General features: G+C 39.9%; 1 long non-coding RNA gene across 1 annotated transcript in view; it reads right to left on the reverse strand.

Moving 5' to 3' along the window:
- Positions 1-2,499: 2,499 nt before the first annotated feature.
- LOC134638514 (uncharacterized) overlaps positions 2,500-17,512 on the reverse strand; it is a 72,378-nt gene continuing 57,365 nt past the window's right edge. Inside the window, exons 2-3 of the long non-coding RNA XR_010095259.1 lie at positions 3,812-3,866; positions 2,500-2,631 (exon numbers count right to left, since the gene is read on the reverse strand). This is a non-coding gene — a long non-coding RNA (uncharacterized LOC134638514). The remainder of the gene's footprint in view (positions 2,632-3,811; positions 3,867-17,512) is intronic.

Consider the following 17,512-nt stretch of genomic DNA (forward strand, 5'->3'; position numbering starts at 1 on the left):
GGTAAGCCAATCACATGACCACTTAAAGACAAAGCAACAAGGTGATATATACCAGCTTATAAATTGTGTTGATAGGCCACGTAAAACCAGAGTCGTGATAAACAAGATATACGCGGCGTTTTTACCTCAATAGTTTTGCCACGTTAGCGCTAGCAAGCACTCTCTGCTTATGAGCAAAAAACCAAAACAAAACAGGGGAAGTTTTAGGAGTGACGGCGAGAGAGAGAGAGAGAGAGAGAACAGAAAAAGAGAGAGAGAGTTTTGAGATGTGAGAGATTTGTGACGTTTAGCGTGTTTGGAGTGTGTAGTTAATGTGTTGTCTTGTGTAGTTAGTGTGTAGTGTTGTGGATAGTTTTGTGTTGTGTGTCAGAACAATGAGGCGACTGCTGTCTCCAGGTAGAAACAGGAGTGATACACCTGCTGCTGTCAGACCTGCAGGTATCAGGCTGTGATCTTCTCCTTTATAGTGGACAGAAATTATTGTTTTGGAGTGGCACAAATAATTTGTGTGGCATCTTATTGAAGAACAGCTGATTGTTCTGTAAATAGTTTGAAATGGTTATTTAAAAAATCAAGGTAAATGGATGCAAATAAATTTGTTGTTTGCAAAACTTGTGCATAGGATTTTAAAATTGACAATTAATATTTGCATTTGAAGTTATGAAATATGATTCATTAAACATGTTTATGGTTGTTACAGTAAAAATATAACTTTTTCTACTCTGATTTTATGTTTTTTGTCTGATTTTAGATCAATTCTGGTTATACAGTATGACAAAATGAAAACATGACTGTAAATTCAGACACGTGATGTTGTGCTAAAAAGGATGATACCAAACAAGGCAAAGTAAATAGTTTTTAAAGGTGAAATGTGGAGGGAAAATCAAAAGTAGTAAAAAAATGGCCAATTATACCCTGGACCCCAGAGGGTTAAACGTTCTTTGTTTTTTTTTAAGTAATGCAATACTTACTTTTCCAAGTAATTAATTACTTTTAGAATATTGTAACTCAGTTACTAACTCAGTTACTTTTTTGAAGAAGTAACTAGTAACTATAATTGAATTACTTTTTCAAAGTAACTTGCCCAACACTGGTTGTAACAGCAACAGTCTGGGTCAGTTGTAACAATAATGCAGATGTTACAACTTACCACACTATTACTTTAACTTATATGAAACAAGTTGGGGCAGTGACATCAGCAGAGAGAGGTTCACTGGTCGCCTTTGTTTATGCGGTTAATGCCATTGGCAACACAATTCCTCCACTGTTTGTGTTCCCACACATACATTATGCAGACCACTGTGTCAGAGATGGACCAGTAGGAAGTATTGGTAGTGGAAATAAATCAGGATGGGTGCAAGAAACAGATTTCCTCATCTTTCTGAAGCACTTTGCAAACCACACCAAGGTAAGCCATGGTAAAAAGTAATGGAATTGTGATGCTGGTGAACAACTACATTTTTTCAGCTTCATTGTTATGTTCAAAAGTTGTTGGAAGAGTTGTAGGTTATAATGCCCACTGAGCCAATGAGGCCAAACTCAAGGAAGACCAACCAAAATTAATGAAATATTCAGTTGCAGAAAATTCCATAATTTGTCTTTTTGGGGGGTTGGAATATGTTCAAAAGCTAGATTTCTGCCTTCTGTCACACACACATAGCTACATAAATGGCTCTAAGTGCATTCATGTGTTGAATAAACAAAGATTACATGTTAATGTTTTGTCAGTACCCTTATTTCATTGTGTTACATTTCACCCCAGGATATGTTACAACTAACCCAGACTATGGGGTTAATTGTAACATTTCACTCTTTGTGTTTGAGACCATACCATGCAATGGGTAATTGTGCTGCAGAGAAAATAGCTGCACTATTTAATAGCCGAGACATGTAAATACTTTGCATTACATTTTGAATCCACTACCTTAAAAGAGCTCCAAGCTACAGACAGAAATGTCAAAAATGTTACAACTATCCCTGGTCTCCCCTACAGCTGATCAAAAGTTTAGGACCACACCTCCAAAAAAACCAAAAGCATTACATCAAACTTTACATTACACCCACAGAGGCTGGATTTCAGGCCTTTTACTTCATTTCTGGTTGGAGCTCAGTCTTATTGACAGTGACTATTCTTTGTGTTGACATTAACGCGATCGTCTTTTAAAGGAAAAACTTTCTAGAAAAATTCTAAAGATGACCTGAAGAGCAGGAAGAAAAGACTCATAACATTCAGAGACATAACATTTATATTCATGCATGTTCATATTTATGTATATAATGTATATAAATATTAAAGGATTGTTTTTCTGAAAGGGATTTAATAACATCTAATAACTGTGTTTTTGTTTGTGTCTCTGGGGAACGTATCCTGATAAGATGAGAGAATAATCAGTTTGGGTGTCATGTGGTATTTTTTCAGAAAATACAGTAAAAATATTTCTGGGCAAAGAAATTTGATTTAATTTGAACACTAAAAATGGAGGACTGAAACAATTCCTCATTGCAAAATAATGTGAACGATTTAGGAGTTTGGTTTGGGCTCGGCGGCAGGTGAGGCTGAGACACACCGGAGCTCCATCAGCTCATCACACCTCCCTCCATCAAAGACTGTGCCGGGACCCGAGGTTGTGGCTGTGTGTGAGACAAAGTGACAATCAAATAAAGAAAAGTGTGAAAGAGGGAAGTATGTGGTCAGGTCTGTCATTTGTATACCAAAAGGAGTTACTGCAAAAAACAGGAAGCTTTGAAAGAACAAACAATGAATGAAAGAAAGAGCCACCAGCTATTTTTTCTAGAAAGTAGAAAAAATAGAAAATGTATCAGGACAAATCGTTGTTTTAGGATTGTTTTTTTAGCACAAATACTCAAAGAGCAATAAAATCCACAAGAATTTATGCTTAAAAATTCAGCATAAAAATTCTGGCCACAATTTTTAGTTTAAGTTTGTAACACGATGGTGACAAACCATGACTGACAGACTGAATAAACTCACTTTGTTTGATGTTCATGGATTTTGTGTGAACATTAAAAAAAATTGAAAAAGAGAAATTAAAAATTAAAATTTGAGTGAAAATAACATCTTTTCACAAATCAGTAAATTGCAGGGTAAAAAAGTTTATTTTCCCCTGTAGAAATGTGAAGATTGCTTTTGGAGCTGTCATGATCTTTTCGAGGTCATCACATTTATACAGGGTTGTGTATACACGTGTAATTACATTAATAATCAGGCTCTATCTGTCTGGTAATAACAGGACCAATTTAACACAACATAGCAGTGAGATGCAGCCACTGAGTCTCCATTTCATCTGCTGTTGAAAGTGCAGACTTCAAACTTCTGCTCAGGCTGTCAGGACTTTTATGTTCAGACTTGAAGAGACACTGAGTAGAACAGAAGTTTCCCAGAGGACTATAATCTTCAGTCATGCTGCTGTTTATTGTGAAATCAAAGCCTGAGGTCTGTGCCGTACTTAAGAAACAATTGCAGATAACATGAACCTGTCTCTCAAAAATGTGATCCATCCATCAGTTTTAATGAATTGTCATTGTAAAATTATGTCCCACATGCAGTAGTTGCACATGCATATCTGGATCCTCCTGTTTATCGTTATCTTGTTTTGTTTCCCACTTTGATCAACCAAGAAAATGTTTGTTTTTTAAATATCTACAGACAAGAGGTTAGTTCAAATGAATGATCTTTAGCATGGACATTTTAGGATTTCAGGGAATAGAAACACACATCAGTCATTGGAAAAAAGTAATGGCACAAAGCTAAATGTCAGAGTCCATTTGTTTTATTATTCACATCACATACCTGTGATGATGACTTTTCCTTTAGCAGCACAGTTATTGGGAAGTAACTCACACTTCTGTCAAGAGAACAGAAAAAACAGGTTTGTGGATGAAGTAACTGAGTAATGTGTCTGTGAAGGTTCTCAGTCATCCAGGTCATCGTAGTCTAAGGAGCTTGGAAAGAAAAGCGTCTGGACTTCTTAAAGTTGCTTGAAGACGTTTCACCTCTCATCCAAGAAGCTTCTTCAGTTCTAAGGTCAAATGGCCGAGAGTCCCAGATTTAAACCCAGTGGGAGTGTCCCCCCAAAGAGGGACAAAGGACCCCCTGGTGATCCTCTAATCACATGAGCCAAGGTGTGAAAGCGGGTGTGGGACCTAATCAGCCAGGGTTTCGGGTGAGCTCATTGTTAAACCTGGCCCCACCCTATCATGTGAATTCCTGAGGTCAGATGGCCCAGAATGTGAGTGGGCATTAAGGCGTCTGGGAAGGGATCTCAAAACTGGATTATAGATGGCAGACAATTGGTGTCGTAAACCACCGCCTCTGTTCAAAGATGGTCGCTCACAGTGGACATAGATGGCCTCTTTCACTCCTCTTTCAAACCATCTGTCCTCTCTGTCCAAAATGTGAACATTGGCATCCTCGAAAGAGTGACCTTTGTCCTTAAGATGCAGATGGACTGCTGAGTCTTGTCCTGTGGAGGTGGCTCTTCTATGTTGTGCCATGCGCTTGTGAAGTGGCTGTTTGGTCTCTCCAATGTAGAGGTCTGGGCATTCCTCGCTGCACTGTACAGCATACACCACGTTGTTAAGTCTGTGTTTTGGAGTTTTGTCTTTCGGGTGAACCAGTTTCTGTCTGAGTGTGTTGCTGGGTCTGAAGTACACTGGGATGTCGTGCTTGGAGAAAACTCTCCTGAGTTTCTCTGATACACCGGCTACATAGGGGATGACAACGTTGTTGCATCTGTCTTTCTTCTAACTGAGTAATGCAGTAACTTTTGTCATGTTTCCATATTCCATGAAACAACAACAACAACAAAAAAAACAAAAAAACGTTCATGTCACAGTTACACAGTCTGTAGGGAATATAAAGGCAGGACTTTCTGAGTGAGAGTGTGAGATTAGCAGATTTCAGTCGACTAGAAGAATTCATCCAGCCAAAAACGGTCTGCACATACATAAGTCTACAACCACACGCTCTGCATTTGTGTTTAGATTATTTGTGTTAGATAAGAGAACTACAACAATTTATAATTTATTACCGTCTGACTTCTGGATGTTCAAATTTCCATTCATTAATCCTTTAACTTTGTTTGATGCAGGAACCCAACATGTCCAACATCATTGAACTCCAACTGTCTGTGAATAAGCACGAGGAGAAAGTTTTCCTTGGAGATGGTCTTTCAATTCCAGATGATCTGAACAAAGGAAATGGAGGAAATGCAATCTGCCTTTGGTACAGAAGAGGGTCGTGGAATCACCAGGATTGAGTTTTCATTTAATGATAAAATGAGTGAGAACCTCAAATCTGCAGGGTACCACAAGACTGAGAAAAACCTTAATACTGGAGCCGGTGGAGAGGAAACCTACCTCTGGTACTACAAACCAGATGAAAGTAGTTGCTCATCACACTATGATCGCATCATGGCCCTTCATGTCACTGCACAAGCAGATGATGAACCTGAGCTGTATAGATTGGGCTGGGAGAGGGTGGCCTATGACCTGAACCAGAGGCCCAAGGAACCATTGGTTCACCTGTGGGTAGACTTGTAGTCAAGACCGCCTAAACCGAGACCAAGACAAGACCAAGACCAGAGGGTATCGAGACCAAGACAAGACCAAGACCAAGTTGAGACGAGACCAAGACCAAGACCAAGACCAAGACAAAAAAGTCTTTAAACTGCAGCCAGATGCTGCTTCGTTTACAGGTGTCGGGCATATTTATGTGTTTTTGCTTTCGCACAGCCCTCCTCACCGCTGTCTACTGTCTCACTCACTTACTGAGAGGACAGACGCACGCTCCATTTGACTGTCGCGTCCATCACCCTCTCTATTTTTCACATAATGATATTATCCTATATCCTCGCATGTGATTGGCTACAATATGGAGGGATTGGAGCATAGCTGAGCCACTGTGTGAGAGCTGAGCAGCGAAAGGAAATTAAGTGAGGGTAGAAATGACTGAAAGATTATTAGGCCCTGTTTTGAGTTTTGTTCAAAAAAGAATGACTTCATATAGGAAAAATATATATATGTCACATATACAGGACACCTTAAACTAGTTTTTTTATTAAGCAGCAAGGCAGAACAAAGTCGGGGCTGTATCAAGACACAGGGACTAAACCCCAATTCAACCAGACCCAGAACTGATCCGGAATTAAAACAGGACTACAACAGTTCAAAATCAGGACTACTTAGGACTTAACCAAAACAGAACCAGAATCAAAACTACATGATAATCATCATAGACCTGCACTACACTTATTTTTTAATTCTACCAAAGTCCACTATTTAGATTCAGAAAAGTTTATATCATTATTTAGCCTTGTTGAGCAAAAAAGCCTGCAAAACTTAATAAATATAGAATTTGAAAAGTAACAAATGGTATCTAAAAAGATACACTAGGCACTAGATACATGTTCTCATGAGTTTTGGCAAACAACCATTTGACTAACATGTGTGTCTCACCTGCTCTTGTTCCATCTCTGTTCTGTCCTCATTCTCCATCTCCCTCTCTCTCCCTCTCTGTTCCTCTCTGTTCCTCTCTCTCCCTCTCTGTTCCTCTCTCTCCCTCTTTGTGCTGACAATCAAGCCAACATCATCAAATATACAGTTGAAACCAGATATTTAATCACTCTTCAGATAAAAACAAAAACACTTTTTTAATTGTAACATCAAATCAGACTAAATGTTTATTTTTTTAGCTTGATAAATATAAAAAACATATTTGTTAACTTTCAGAGTAAAGAGAGAAACTGTCTGTATTTCTTAATTGTAAATGGCACCAAATTGTATTCAAAACTGAGCCACACTTATGGAGCTCCACAATTCTTTTCCTGGTGTTTTGGTTGATATCTCTTGATTTTCCCATGTGTTTTGCCTTATATGCATCCACAGGTGTGCCAGTGGTGATCAGTTTGACATCAATCTTTTGTGATACACCGTCATATTTACATTATTTATACAGTACGAATGATTTGCTTTGGTACCTGGTCGAACTTAAGCTCTCCTCTGTCTGCAGCAAACTCGCAGGCAGCAACTTCTCCCCCCTCGCTGACAGTGCTGTGCTCAGTCGCCCAGTGCCTGAGCTCGGATCATACCAAAATTAGGGGGAATTTACGACTGTGCTCTATGTGCTTCGAATATTTTGTGTAGTTTTTGTTTTATACAGTTGTCAGTCATGCATCTAACTATGAAACAAATCACACTCCAAAAGACCCCGGGCTTCTGAAAAAATGACCCGGTCTTAAGCCCAGTAAGCCACCCCCTCGCTCCACCGATGGTTGACTCCAAATCTCCCGAACACTATGTCGATCTGAGAGAGCAAGACCGAGACCAAGACAAAAGTCCGTCGAGACCAAGAGCACGTAAAAGTAAGACCGGTCTCGAGACAGCCAACTCTACCTGTGGGTAAGAAGGAACAAAGCAACATACATCTATGACATCAAAGTGTGTGTTAACTTTGATGAAGACTTGGAAAACTTTAAGAGAGGTTGGATCAGGGTGGCTGAAACCACAAACAGAAGTTCAAGTGAGGAAAAAGTCTTCATCTGGTATTGTGAGACTGACGACCCTAACGTTGCCATCACAGATCTGCTAGTCTCCAGTGATGATAGCAAATTGAGGCAGTTAGAATCTAGGTCCTATGAACAAGTGGATCATGAACTCAGCATCGACATCAGTGGAAAGAAGATATTCCTGTGATACACAAAAAGAGTTCGGTCCCATCCGAGATGTGACTGTGCTCACCAAAGGCTCTACTGTTGCAGCCTATAAGAATGCTGGGAACCAGGTTGTTCCAATAGACCCCAACTCCAGTCCTCCTGTGTCCCTGTGGTTTTGTCGCTGAGAGTCATCATAGTAACAGAGCTCAGCAAGCAGAAATCAAAGAATCAAATGCTTCTTGTTTAATCAGTTTGGTGATGGTTTCCTTTCCTTTCTGAAATTATATTAAATAACCTTGATCTCAGATGGTTAATTCCACCAATGATCATTTATCATACAACCAACAAAATAATTAATCTGTTGGACTTACTTTCATTTTTATCTCTGCTTTAATAAAGTTTCTTTAGCATCTGAATTACCTCTGTGTCATGTGTCAAAGCTGTCCCTTTTTCGTGCTGTGCCCGGTTGGGCCCCATGGACTAAGACCTAACCCTTAGTCCCTTAGTAACCCTATCCCGGGCAGGGTGAACTGTTCCCTCAATGGTCTTCTCAAAGGGGTTTTCTGAATCGCTCTTTGTCTGGTCCCTCACTCAGGAAAAATTTGCCATGGGAGACCCTACCAGGGGGCAAAAGCCCCCAGATAACATAGCCCCTGCGATCCCTGGGACACACAGACCCCTCACACAAAAGGTAGCAATTCACAGAGGGGATAAGTTCATACTCAAATTTAAAAAGAGAAAACACTAAAATGATTCTATTATACTATTATACTTGTATGCAAGTATACACTGCACCCAAAATATGGCTCAGTTTAACAATGCTGATCTTTTTATTTAAACTTTAGCACGTTTTGCCCCTCTTCTGTGGAACCAGCTTCCAGTTTGGATTCAGGAGACAGACACTATCTCTACTTTCAAGATTAGGCTTCAAACTTTCATTTCAAACTTTCAAGCATATAGTTAGGGCTGGACCAGGTGACCCTGAATCCTCCCTTAGTTATGCTGCAATAGACGTAGGCTGCCGGGGGATTCCCATGATGCATTGAGTTTTTCCTTTCCAGTCACCTTTCTCACTCACTATGTGTTAACAGACCTCTCTGCACTGAATCATATCTGTTATTAATCTCTGTCTCTCTTCCACAGCATGTCTTTATCCTGTCTTCCTTCTCTCACCCCAACCAATCACAGCAGATGGCCCCGCCCCTCCCTGAGCCTGGTTCTGCCGGAGGTTTCTTCCTGTTCAAAGGGAGTTTTTCCTTCCCACTGTCACCAAAGTGCTTGCTCATAGGGGGTCATATGGTTGTTGACCCCCTATGAGCATTCTACTTTTAAATACTCTAGGCTATCAGTTGTCAATCTTAACATGGGAATGTTTTCCAAATATTCAGAGATGAATTTACACACCTGCTTGTACTTTTCTGGGATAGCTTCCTCTGAGATGACATGCCGCTTTGGCAGCAGATAGCGAGGCTCCAAATGCTCAATTAAGCGTTGAAAACTGACATTTTCCACAACAGAAAGAGGTTGGTCATCAAGCACAAAAATTTAACAATTTTCTCTGTTATCAGCTTTGCTTTATTGGTTTCTTGAGGGAGTTTGGCATGCCTCTGAACAGTTTCCAAAAGCGTTTGTTGATAAGGTAGACTTTTCTTCTTAGCATTGGAGGCCTGGATAAAATCCTTTACATGGTGTTTCTGTAAGTGTTTAATCATGTTTGTGGTGTTAAAGTTCCCAACACTGCTACCACCTGGTGAAACACTTGCGTGTTTATTAACGTGATGCTTTAATCAATGCATCAGTTTACAGAGTTTTGCTCCCTTTACGATATTCAACACCTGCCTTCCATAACTTTCATGATTTTCTTCCCAGATGGTGTCATCCATCATTTTTATGACTCATTTTTACAGGTTTATGGCCGAGGTCAGCTCACAGGGTCAGGATGGCTCTTATTTCAGCCTTACCACATAAACAATTCATACTACTTTATGACTTTGAAAGACGTTTTACTGACACACATAAGCTATAAATTTTATCGATTGGAGGCAAGGAGGTTAGGATTAAATGTCATAGTAAAAACCCCATAATAAGACCCAGTACACATCAGAATGTTACCTAAAGCAGTTGAATTTTATAAATCCTCATCTGTTTGATTTTGTTTTACATTTTTAATCACTAATTTAATTCTTTCTTTAATGAATATTTAATGTGGAAATTTTGAGCTTTCATTAAATGGGCAGTTATTACAAGTATCTTTGTGCACTAATGGGTAACTACGTGTGTGTGTGTGTGTGTGTGTGTGTGTGTGTGTGTGTGTGTATGTGTGTGTGTGTGTGTGTGTGTGTGTGTGTGTGTGTGTCTACCCAGTGAATGTGAGCACATCCAGGACAAACATCTTTTCTGATGATGACGCTCTGAGATGATCTTTGTGTTTTCACAGATGATCTGCAGCTGCTGGACAGCAGCGACGATCTGCAGCCACCAGACAGTGAGTCAGACCCAACTCTGAGTTTTTATAAAAACAATCAGTGCAGTCAGCTGAAACACTCACAGACAAATAGACAATAAATCTTTACCTGAATCTTCTACACTTCGTTGTATTCATTGCTTTCTTTACGGTTTTCTTTGCAGTGTCTGAGATCAGGGTGGTTCTGCTGGGGAACATTCAGTCTGAGAGGACCGCTGTGGTGAACTTCATACTGGAGGTTCCTGTGTTTAGCCCTGAGGAAGAGCCAGACTATCAGCCGGTGAGAGGACTGCTGAGGGACAAAGAAATCATCCTAATCAACACTCCAGATCTGCTGCTTCCAAACACCTCTGAAGACGATCTGAGAGATCATGTAGAAAACTGTGTGAGGCTCACAGCTCCTGGACCTCATGTGTTCCTTCTGGTCCTGCAGCCTGAAACCTTCACAGAGGATCACAAACAGAGACTCTGCAAAGTCCTGAAACTCTTCGGAAAACGAGTGTTTGATCATTCGCTGGTTCTGCTGTCAGCATCCAAAAAGAGGGGCTCGAGTTTCATGGAAAAGCTCGGGCTCCATCGTCCCTTAAAAGATTTGATCAAAATGTGCAGTTACAGATATTTGTGGAGGAAAAACCTCGAACCTCAAGAGCTCTTCACACGCCTGGTTCAGATTTTTAAGGAGAACAATGGAGAGCATGTAAGATATAAAGCACATAGCTAGGAAACGTTTACTGAAGTGTCCGGTCTCAAAATGGAGAGAACAACCTGTGCTGTGTAACCCACAGAGGACTGCATGCCTTTTAAAACCAGAGTAAAGACCAAAAGTTTGTTTGGTGAGTATCAACCAACAGCAAGGGGTAAAAGTAGCTTTTTGTTTTTTTAAAGGCACCAAAATAGTAGAAATAAAAGATGTATAAGAATTCTTGGTTATCTGGATGTGTGTGTTTGTTGTTTTTTAGTCTGTTTGTGCGGGTGTTATTGGTTTGGTATCTCTTCCCTGAAGCGCGTGTTGTCTCTGTTTCCGTTTGAGGCGTCAGCACACACAGTGACTCACTGACAGGACGCTCGCTATTGTGCTTCACCGGGAGCTGAGAGCACAGTCGGGCCAGCTTCAGCTTCCTCAGGAAGAACAGTCGCTGCTGTGCTTTCTTACCAGCTGTGATATGTTCACTGACCATGTGAGATTATTGGTAATGTGAACACCCAGATATTTGATGTTCTTCATAGTCTTCACCTCTTCACCATTTATGGGAAGTGAGGATTTTCTCATCACTGGTGATCAGTCCAACCATAGTAGTGTCATCAGCAAACTTCACTGTATCCCAAATCCCTTCAGGGCTGTCCTCAGGACCAGGGTTCACGAGGTTTTGGTGCCGGTTCTGACGTGTGATGGTCTGTGAGTAGTGGATAGTCCCAGGGTCCTAAGTTTGTGTCCCAGTTTGTGAGTGAACACAGTGTTAAAGATGCAGCTGAAATGAACAAAAAGCTTCCTTAAATGTGTTTGGATGCTCCTGCAGGGACAGGGGTGTGTGAAGTGCAGGTAAGACTTCATCCTTCAAAGATCTGTTCTCCTGATAGGTGAATTCATGGTTGTCAAGATCTTTGGAGAAAATGTGAGATAAAATAATGCCCTCAAAGCACTTAGTGACCAGGTGAAGGTAACTGAGAGACTTAACTACAAATGTTTCTAACATTTTTCACTTTATCCATCCTTGGACCTGTAGGAACAGTGTTGATTATTAATTAGCAGAAACCAAAAGAGCTCTGCCCCTCAGGGGAATCGAGCTGAAGCTGATGACATAACAGCAGCAGAGACAGATTGGAGCTGTGTTTACAGACTTAGAGCTTTTTATTGTCATTGTGCAGTTTCTTGCACAGCGAAATTGGGTAGCTGGACCACAAAGGTGCAGAAGTAAAGAAGAGAAAACAATATACAATGAGGGGGAAAAAGCAATATATATGTATACAGATATGTGAATGAATTATATACATGGTGTATGTGTAAGAAACATTGAAACAGAAACATTGTGGGTCTGCATACAACGGCAGTTATATAATAAATAAATAAATAAGGGTGGAGGGGCTATGGTCATTTAGGATGGGGATGGTGATTCCACTGAGACCAAAGTATTGCACATACCAAAAATATTGCATAAAACATGGAAAGACTGAGATATTGCACATAGATGATCAATAGCAGCGTCAGAGTGGATGTGTTGGAGAAGTTTTGCACCTGATGGATCTGAACCTTTTTCCAGAGGGCAGGATGTTGAAGAGGTGGAGGTTAGGATGGAGGTGGTCCTTTATAATCGCCCTGGCTCTGGAGAGACATCTTGAGCTGGCAATTAAGTCCAGGGAGGGGAGTGGACAGCTGATCACCTTCTCTACAGTACTTGATGACCCTCTGTAGTCTCTTCTTGTCAGCTGTTGTGCAACCAGAGTACCACACAGGGATGGCGTGCACCAGCACACTCTCGATTGTGGCTCGATAGAAGGACACTAGGAGGTCAGACTGCAGTCCGTTCCATCTGAGAACCCTCAAGAAATGGAGGTGCTGCTGGGCTTTCTTCACTAGGGCTGATGTGTTTGTAGTCCAGGATAGGTTCTCAGATATGTGGGTGCCGAGGAACTTAAAGGAGGACACCCTCTCCATATTTCTGTAAAAAAAAAAAAAAGAAAAAAGAAAAGAAAAGAAGTGTTTCTGATTTTATGACTTGATTGTTTTATTTACCATCATCCAAAGTTGGTATTTTATGAATCATCACAAAATCAGTTTTTGTGCAGGTAGATGCAAATCGACAACCAATAAAAAATCATGATGATAAATTGACACGGTGATAAATATCTGATAAATTATTAGAACATGTCAGTTACAAATGTCATCTCAAAAATCTCTTCTGTCACAACTAAACATAGATGTTATTTGAAGGTAATGTTTAAATTTGAATCTAACTCTTTTTGAGATCACATCACTCCTCCTCTGTCCTGTACTCTTTGTTTTTTCATTTACCTTATGTTTATAGTTTGCTGTAATAATGTGACCTTGAGGGTCTTCAAAGGTGCATGTAAATAAAATGTATTATTATTATTATCATTATTATTATTATTATTATTATTATTATTATAAACATGCATAAAGACAGTTATGTTTTCAGACAGTAGTCATCTTCTTTAATATTGATTCTAAATTTAAAACATTTTCATGTACAGGCTTTTCAATTTGTTTTGACTCAAATATTTAATGGGAAATTAATCAACTAATTATTAGATATTTCCATTATTATTTGTCTGCCCATTACCTCAGACAGATGATGTAAAAAAATGGTTTTGATAAAATTTCATGTCCTTTGTAGAGAGCAGCAGATAGAAAAGGCAGAAATTTGTCTCCAGTATATGTTTTATTATTGAATGTGAACATAATGTAAATATTCTCTGTAAACACCACGTGGATACAGATTCACTCTGAGATTCAGTCTGCGGGGGGCTGCTCACCAGGTCAGACCAGTGGGGGGTTTTGGAGCACCTGAGGGAGTGTTCGCCCAGAGCGCCAAACAGGCTAGGACCGCCTCTGGATCAGACTGTGAAGTCTCGACCAGTGATCACACTTAAATTTAATTAGATCACCAATTTGGGACAAAAATGAAGTAAAAAAAGTCACACAAGTTTCATTGTGAAATCGAAACTTCCTCATTCACACAGCTACGTCTTGGGGGGGGGGGGGGGGCAGCCTCCACCTTTTTTGGGGTGGAGCATTTTAAACACTTTCGTTTTCATTCGGATGGACGTTTTGCTGCAAAACGGTTAAACCGGTGAGTAACTCAACCGACGATGAAATACTTTAAGATCTTGTGATAATCTACTGCTGAGCTGCTCATTAAACCAGGCGAAGCTTCAGTGTTGATATTACTGACTGATCATCAATCACTAATCAGTGATCTATTACTGTTAGGTTAGTCAGATTTATATCGACATAATGATATCTCGGCAATTTGTCTGACGGACCTGGAAACAGCTTCCTGATCCCTCAGACTGCACACACAGCGTCATCTTCAAATAACTCGGTCAAAGTACGCAGAGTGTTTGAAACGGAAATACAGAAAAAAGCCCGAGAACAACGACGCGATTTGTACAGTTTAATGTGGAATTTGATCCTCTGATTGTCAGTTTGTGTTAAAATGAGACCTTCCGGTTTCTTTTCTGCAATACTAAGAAAGTTTTTTTTTTTTTTTAAATTTGAAATGATCAAAAATGCAAATGGTAAATGCAGCATTTTAGATTTCAAATGTGAAACACAACCAGGAAGAAAAACGTACATAACAGAAAGTTACATTTACATGGTTTTGTCTTTTTATCAATAAAGGCCCCAAAAGTCTTTGTACGTTATACTGTGGATGTGTTATAGATCATACATTCTTATATATTTTATTTCAATAAAATATTTATTTATCTGACTTGTTGCCATTTAGGCCACGATATATGCTTTAGCAAAAAGGAAAGTTTGAAGCCTAATCTTGAAAGTAGAGATAGTGTCTGTCTCCTGAATCCAAACTGGAAGCTGGTTCCACAGAAGAGGGGCCTGAAAACTGAAGGCTCTGCCTCCCATTCTACTTTTAAATACTCTAGGAACAACAAGTAAGCCTGCAGTGTGAGAGCGAAGTGCTCTAATAGGGTGATATGGTACTACAAGGTCATTAAGATAAGATGGGGCCTGATTATTGATAAGTCATTAAAATAATAATATGTACAGTGAAAGAACTTACACCCAGAATTCATGCTAAAATTATTATTTACTTTTTTAACTTAGTTAAGGTGCAAAATAGGTAGAAAATGGTTATTAGCAGCCGTGCACTCACAGTTACTTACCACCTTTATTTTGCTTTCTTAACAGGTACCAACTGAGGTACTAATGTATTGTTGGCCCATGTGAAACCTAAAGTCTCTACAGGGTCTGGTTTATCTGTTGGAACATGTCATAAATGTCCCCATTCTCCTAGACTACCCGAGTAATCCTTGACAACTTCAAAATGTTTATTTGTTCTAACTGCACTCAGTTTCTACTTCTGGACATGAGCCAGTTGCACCTGAATATCCGGAACATGTTCAAACAGTTCCTAGGTGCAGATGTTTTTGTAGGTCTGAATAAAACAGTTCCAAGCAGAAACTCTATCTCACTGAGAGGTGAAGGTTATAGTCACACCACAGGTCAAAGGTTAGTGGAGTGTTAACGTCTTCATAAAGGTACCATAATAAGATTTTCCTGGTTGTTTGCATTAAAGTTAATTCAATGCATTTTTTACCCTTTCAGGCACTACTTCTTATTGCTTTAAGTTTGAAACTCTTCTTGCCTTTTGTGCAAACAAATCATGTCTGTTTATTAAGCTTCCATATTAATGGTTGAGGTGTGGTTTCTTTCACGAATTTTAGGTAACTGAACATGTTAAACTATTAGCTCCACAATCACAATAACATAACTACCAAGTTTGTCCTAAACCAGGGTTCATCATTAGTCACTGTTGGGCCCCTCTGACATAAACCAAATGTTTACTGAGAAGAATCAGAATCACGATCAGAATATTTAACTAATCCCTAATTATGTAGTTACAGTTGCTCCAAGATAATAAGAACAGTAACAGATTTTCCATCCATCTTCTTCTGCTTATCTGGGGCCGGGTCGCAGGGGCAGCAGCCCAAGCAGAGAAGCCCAGACCTCCCTCTCCCCAGCCACCTCCTCCAGCCTGTCTGGAGGAACACCAAGGTGTTCCCAGGCCAGATATAATCTCTCCAGCGTGTCCTGGGTCTGCCCGGAAAACCTCGCCCAGGAGGCGCCCAGGAGTAGTGATGGGATTTCCGGCTCTTTTTAGAGAACCGGCTCTTTCGGCTCGACTCACTAAAAAGAGCCGGCTCTTTCGGCTCCCAACCAGCTCTTCAGGTTGTTTTGTTGCTTTAATTAATTTATTATTAACAATAATATAAAATTATGCACAAAAGGAATTACTAATGTAAAAAAAGTGGTTTTATTTATATATTTTTATATATAAATATATGCGGTGGCCCCTAGAGACACGTACAAACTCCAAAACACATTTCTAGTGTTAACTGAACTTCCAAACAGAGCTACCTAGATCACTTAAATTACACAATTGAAAGCATATGTGTATTGTTTGTGTATTTATACACAAGCACTCATATATATTCAAATAATTTAAAAAAATGTTCATTTACCTGTTACTACCACACACCAAATCCGGTCGTTGGTACTTCCTGTCTTGTGTAGCCACTAGGTAACAAAAGCTCAACACTGCCCCCTAGCATCCTGGAGCACTTCTGTTGTGTTTTGTACGTGCTTTGTCTCTAGGGGCCACCGTAAATATACTTTTATTTATTCACTCCACATAAAATGTAATAAATAAATCATATAATACAAAAACCAACTATTCACAGTTCAACTTTTAACTATTTAAATTTTCAGCTTTCTCCTTTTAAACTAATTTAAAGTGAAACAACACAAAACACTGCAAACCACAACACAATTAAATATAAATTAAAATATGAAAACAAAAAGAACATGCATATTCTCTGTCATATGGGCCTGCATGAATAAACTTTCTGAATCCTTTATCATCCGCAACTGAAAATAGTTGTGGATGATTACTATACCTTTCTAATGTGACGTTGTTGTCCCTGGCTCTCTTTCTCTCTCTTTCCCTCCCGCTCTGTTCCTGTGCTACTGAGTGTAACTACCGCCCCTCCCCCCTCCTCCCAGCGCAAAGCACAAGTGAAACGGAAAAAAAGTGCGAGAGAGAGGGTGAGAGAAAGAAAAAAAAAACCCCATGGCTCGCGATAAGGAGCCGGCTCGCGTCGTTCACGTCAAAGATCCAGCTCTAAGAGCCATTTCGTTCGCGACCGACACATCACTACCCAGGAGGCATCCTTGTCAGATGCCCGAACTACCTCAACTGGCTCCTTTCAATGTGAAGGAGCAGCGGCTCTACTCTGAGCCTCTCCTGAATGGCCGTATTATTGTAGGGTCCGTGCCTTGGAAGCGTGGTGTTGTTGTGATTGCAGACCTCAGCAGACAGCGGGAGTTTATTTTCCCAGATATGACTGAGGTTAGAAATCCAACCAAGTTTGTTTACACATGTTTTCATGTGTTAGAGCCCTGCCAGTTCAGGAGATGAACCTTCAGGTCAGAAGGAAGAGGATGAGGTTTTATTAAGATGCTGGTGGCATCTCTTCCCTTTGCATTTTCTGTTCTTTCATGAAGGAGCTCCTTCTCAGGTGATAAAATAGAGATATGTTCCTTCATATCTTGACTCTGAAGGTGCAGATGTGAATGAAAATTTGCTTCTATTGCCCACAAATGAATATAAGTTCT

Source organism: Pelmatolapia mariae, linkage group LG12, assembly GCF_036321145.2.
Source record: "Pelmatolapia mariae isolate MD_Pm_ZW linkage group LG12, Pm_UMD_F_2, whole genome shotgun sequence".
NCBI classification, from domain to species: domain Eukaryota; kingdom Metazoa; phylum Chordata; class Actinopteri; order Cichliformes; family Cichlidae; genus Pelmatolapia; species Pelmatolapia mariae.